The sequence below is a fragment of the Sceloporus occidentalis genome, unplaced genomic scaffold (assembly GCF_023333645.1).
Source record: "Sceloporus occidentalis isolate IW3139 unplaced genomic scaffold, rSceOcc1.0.p SCAF_6, whole genome shotgun sequence".
NCBI classification, from domain to species: Eukaryota; Metazoa; Chordata; class Lepidosauria; order Squamata; family Phrynosomatidae; genus Sceloporus; species Sceloporus occidentalis.
The window spans coordinates 127,290,066-127,296,065 of record NW_028316986.1 but is presented as its reverse complement, the minus strand read 5'-3'; positions in this window follow the sequence as shown (position 1 = coordinate 127,296,065).

The window sequence follows — 6,000 nt, the reverse complement described above, 5'->3', positions numbered from 1 at the left end:
GTCAATTCACAAGCAAAATGGAAACTTAAATCTTGTAGTTTTGCAAATTTACTTATTTTCTCGCATTCTCCCTAGATTCTCTTCTGATTGGCTGCAGCATCATGTGAAAAGCAGCTGCAAATTTGTCCCTAAGCCCTGGATGACCAGGGACATAGTTAGGATTTTAGGAAGGGGGGGTCCAGACTAAGTGCCACCATTATAATGGGGCTTGAGTGCGGCGGCGGCGCAGCAGCACACACCATTCATTTTTCTAATGGAAGGGGGGGTCCGGACCCCAAGAACCCCCCCCCCCTTGGCTATGTCCCTGGGATGATCCTGTATTGGCCCCACTTTAAATTTCCATTATTGCCACATGTGATGACATCCGTAGTCTTCTGCTAATAATTTAGACTTTTTATTGCTGATTTATAACTCTGAATTACTCTGAATTAACAACTAACTGCTTGGCTTGCACTAACAGAAGCAAGGAAGCCCTACTAGTAAGCTGTGTTGCTGCCATTCATCCTGTAAGTAACAGACTCTGTGTGCAAAGAATAGTTTTCTCAGGTCCCATCCTTGCAAGGCGACCCAGGATATTATGGTTGATGGTATCAAAAGCCATGAGAGATCCAGAAGAACCAAAGAGATAGATACACTCCCTCATCTAGCTCCAGGAGTAGGTCATCCACTAAGGTACCCTAAGCCATCTCTGTTCTATAATCAGGCCTGAAACCAGAATGAAATGAATCTAAATAATCTGTTTCATACAGAAATTTTTGGAGCTAAGGGGCCACCTCACACTCCAGGAACTTGCCTAAACATGGAATGTTAGAGACTGCCTGATAATTATCCAGAATGCTGTGATACAGGAATGACTTTTTTAGTGATGTTTTTATAACAGCCTCCTTCAGGCAAACTGGAACTCTGCCTTGTTTTAGTGAGGGATTAATCACTCCCTCTACCCACACAGCCAGTCCCCCTCTAGCTTTTTTAATAAGCCAGGAAGGACAGGATCCAGAATACACGCTGTTGCTCTCATATCTCTAAGAATCCTGTCCATATCTTTGGATTGCACAAATTGAAAAGTATCTATTGTCACTGGACAAGTAGTGGGCAGAGGTACATCCACTGGACCTGTATTAATTTTAGCAGCCAAGTCAGAGTGGATCTGAGCAATTTTATCTGCAAAGTACCAGGCAAGTTGTTTGCAGCAGGCTGCTGAGTAATCTGGATTTTCCCCTCTTGGGCCTTTATGTAAAAGACCCCTAACCACCAGAAACAGTTCTGCTAGCTGACTCCCTTCAGACACAATAGAGGCTGAGAAGATTGTCAAAGAATAAATTAAGATAAGCATTAGGCTGTATTTGATTGGACTCACTCTGAATTTTCTGCCAGTGTCCCTCTAGTTGCTTTTTCACTTGTTTCATCAGCTCCAGCTCCCTGGAAAACCATAGCGATACTTTGGCTCAGCTCCATGAGAAGGAATGCTCAGTAGCAACTGTGTCCACCGCTCTGGCCATTCCAGAGATTGGCCAAAACTTCAACAGGATCTCCTGTCAAGACAGCTGGAAAATCATCAAGAGCCATAAGTCTCCTGGGGCAGACCATCTTAATGGGTTACTCATCCCTGCAGAGGCTGTGAGTTCCAGTGGGTCTAAACCCCACCAGGTGATTTATATATATATATATATATATATATATATATATATATATATATATAATAGATAGTTCCTCCACAGTCAGAGTACATGTAAACAAACAAACAGCTTCATTTATATACCGCTTCATACTGAACTAACAGTGTCTAAGCAGTTTACAACTGTAAGCTAATTGCCCCCAACAATCTGGGTGGTACTCATTCTAGCAACCTCAGAAGGATGCAAGCCTGAGTCAAGCTTGAGCCCTTTGAGTGAGTGGCTGCAGTACAGGCATTTAACCACTGTGCCACCAGGGCTCCTGCACCACCAGGGTACCCCAATGACTACAGAAAACATGGCCCAGGGTGTGCCCACCAGCATGAGTCAGGATAGATACAACTTGAACATGGCATGGCTATCATGGCAGACACAACTTGAGCATGACATGGCTGTCATGGCAGACATGAAGTCCTGAGCTGCTCCTGACAGGGCAGTCTCAAAATGGATGTTGAAATCCCCCAGCACTACAAGCAGGGAGGATAGCCACACTGACTCTGAGATCACTCCAATTAGCTCTGGAAAGGAGACTGTTAAGCTGTAGAATCTTTAATCTGTCCCAGCCACCCAGCTTCAGGTAAACACAATTGAACCAGAAAGCTGTCTGGCACCTGGTCAAGGGGATGGAATCTCAGTAGACTACTGCAATTCCACCTTCCCACCTCCAAGTCTTGCCTGATGCTGAACAGAGAACCCTGGTGGACAAAGCCGGCAGAGATTAACAGATGTAATGAGAAAGATGTAATGGAGAAGTGCACATTAACAGAATGCAGCCCTGCTGCTTCTTTCAAACAATATAACAGACCTTTGCACACACACCCATCACTCCCCCCCCCCCAAAAAAGCATGCCTTGCTGTACTGTTGCTTTTATCTGGTCCCACAATTCGACAGCTAGCATAGGCGGAACTGGGGGAAGAATCTATTGAGTCACAGCTGGTGGTGGACCCAATTCTGGAAAGAGGTAGGAGGGATGGATCTTTCCCCCACAGTTCCACAGGTAACGCACAACCAGGTAGTGGCAGCAACAGCAGCTGTAACTGGCTAGTAGAAGAGTGTTTGTCTTATGGGGCTTCCTGGCAGAAAGTACTGGACATAACACTGGAGAAGGAGAAGCATAATTCCTAAACTGACATTTGGTTCTGATTCTATGAAAAATATGGATTCGTTACAGACTGCCAAAATAAAGCTGCTTCGGGTCTCTTTGGAGGTATGCTGTTTAAATGATGCATGCATCCTAAAAATCCGGAAGCTGCACCAAAGCTGCACTCCAGTGCTTAGGAATGGAGTGTGGCTTTGGCGTGACCTCCAGACTCTTAGGACCCATGCATCATTTAAATAGCATACCTCCAAAGAGACCCGAAGCAGCTTTATTTTGGCAGTCTGTAACAGGCCATGGTGACAAAAAAAACCCTGAAAATACCAAGAAAAAGAAAAAAAAAGAAAAAGCTTGTTGTTTGGATTGGCTGTCATTCAGCAGTGCATAGCTCTCTTTTGTTTTTATTTTCAAAATATACTTTCTGATCGATCATAGAACAGCAAAATGTTACAAGCTATTTTCATTGCTATTTGGGAATTTCAATTGGTAGTAAAAAGAACATGAAAGCAGTAACAATCTTGTATAACAGTAGAAACAGAAACAGGGGAGCCATTTGAAAAATAAAAAAAATCAAGCGAGCATAAATGCTACTGCTGGCTGGTAGAGTATTTGCAGATTGCAAGTTGTTTACATGATCTGAATGTGCTAATACTAGTATTTTGAGAATGTACTGTGTTTTTCATTTCACTCAGTCTGTTGCTCTTTCATCCATTATCCATTGGGCCCTTCTGTGGGCTCCCCCTCCCTGGACCTCACAGTTTATTCTAGGACTGCAATACATTTGAAATGCAAACACAGGTGTCCAAGCCTAGAAAATGCCTTTAGAATAGAGATGGAGAAAGGGAACTGCAATGTTTAACTCCTTCCTCCACCACCACTTTGCTGAAACAAGTTTTCCTCTGCAAGGTGATTCCCATTGTCACGCAATAGGATTGGATTTAACTTTCAAGGAGCTATGCAAGGTCCTGAAAATATGTGGGAACCACATTGCTCACCCCATCTGCCATAGTTTCAAATACACTCATAGAACTACCAGGACAGAAAGTCCCAGTCAAAAATGTATCTTCTTAAAATTTAACAAATCTTTTAGACATTAAGGAGAAAGTCAATTCCTGCAGACATTGTTGCCTTTCACTGTTGTTGATGGTTGTTTTCAGTAGTGTTGTTTTTCCCTGGTAGACTGCAAGCATATGGAAATGAATTTTAACTGAAGGACAACAGAGGAATGTTTAAAGGATAAATAAATATTTATGTTGATGGAAGCTGAACAGAACAGTATGGCTGGAGGACGTGTGTGTGTGTGTGTGTCCTAGGAAACATTTCTCAGATTGTAGAACTATTGTTTCTCCTTTTAACCTTCATTCATAAGAAACATGTAACACCCCCTCATTAGACAGGACAATAAATACTGACTATATGTTATACAGAAAGGCCCATACTTGATAAAATTTTAGGAAGTCTGACCCTTGCAGGTCAAATCCTCATTTTTACCATCTAAAATTTAAGCAGAGGTAATTCAGCAAAGACTAGAAACCCGTCCTTTTCAGATAATCTTTTCAGACTCCTAGACTATCAGAACATACATTCAAGGTCAAATAAAACTATTCAGTTCCACCCTTATAATAAAGATGGATGCAATAATGATCCCCACTACTGAATTTTTCAATACTTTCATAATAAGTGACCTGCTCCTAGTATTTAAAATATGACAAATTACAAACCCAACTAAAGTCACATAAGTAAAGCAGAAAGAATGAAAAATAGTTTGACACATGTCAAATCTACTAGCAGTTTTCTGTTCTTCATTTTTAAATTGATCTGACAAGGATTTGGGTCTGAAAAACCTAAAACTCTCAGGCTGAACTCTCCAATTGAGATTTGGGGCAAAAGACACTGAAGATTTGTGAAATCTCCTTTTGGACAGTGTCTCACTACAGAAGGATTACAAATTTAAATTAGTCTTGAGTGTTGGAGAGTGTTGATGACTTCGGCCAGAGAAGCCCCAGGCCTAAACCCAATGTCACCCTGACACTGCAATGCCAGCATGACATAACTTTTTCCTTCTCTTCCAGCCTGTAGACCTCACTAACATGCAAAAACTGGGTTTGGAAGGCTTTCCAGCAGGCTGGAACAGACTTCTGGGTTGCACTGGGATGGGATGTCTATAGTGGTGAAGGGAGATCACCTCCTCTACATTGTACTGATGGGAGCCATTTTATCAGCCATTTTTAACCTTTTAAGGTTCATGAATCGAGTCTGATAGTAGATTAAATTCAGCAGTTTACAGTTGTCCCTCTGTATCCACAGATACTGGCTGGAATAGGTTTCTGGGTTGCACTTACCAGCAGGGGGCAGGAGGGAGACATAGTGGTGAAGTGAGATATGTGTACTGATGGGAGCCATTTTGTCAGTGGCATGAAGGGAATTTTTTTAATTCTTTAAGGTTCATGAATGAAGCTTGATAAAATATTTAACAACACAAGCAGTAAAACCCTCGTGGCGCAGTGGTTAAATGCCTGTACTGCAGCCACACACTCAAAACCACAAGGTTGCGAATTCAATACCAGCGAAAGGGCTCAAGCTTGACTCAGGCTTCCATCCTTCCAAGGTCACTAAAATAAGTACCCAGATTGTTGGGGCAATTAGCTTACAGTTGTAAATTGCTTAGACACTGTTAGTTCAGTATGAAGCGGTATATAAATGAAGCTGGGTTTTGTTTTGTTTTTATTCAGCCATTTATTTAATGACACAGTACCGGGTGGACTCTGGCCTGAAAGCCCAGGGTTCCACACTGAACAATCAGTGAACAATTAAAGCACCTTTATATAGAATTCTTACAAAAACATGCAGTGGCAGTAATGGAGCAACAAAATACTGTGGCATACACAAAACTTAGCAATAAAGAGCAAGCCCTGTTCTCAAACGACATACCTCATGCTTGTTCCTTTGATCTGATTTTGTGTTCTTGCTGTTCTTATATCAGCATAACATGTCAGAACATGTTTTGGAATATGTCTCTCAATGTTTTCTATATACAAGTTGAGTCTTTCCTATCCAAAATTCTTGGGACCAGAAGTGTTTTGGATTTTCCCCCTGTTTGACTATATGTGCATAATGTGATATCTTGTAGATAGGGCCCAAATCTAAACATCAAATTAATTTTTGTTTCCTATACACTTTGTACACAAAGCCTGAAGGTAATTTGATACAATATTTTTAATAATTTTGTA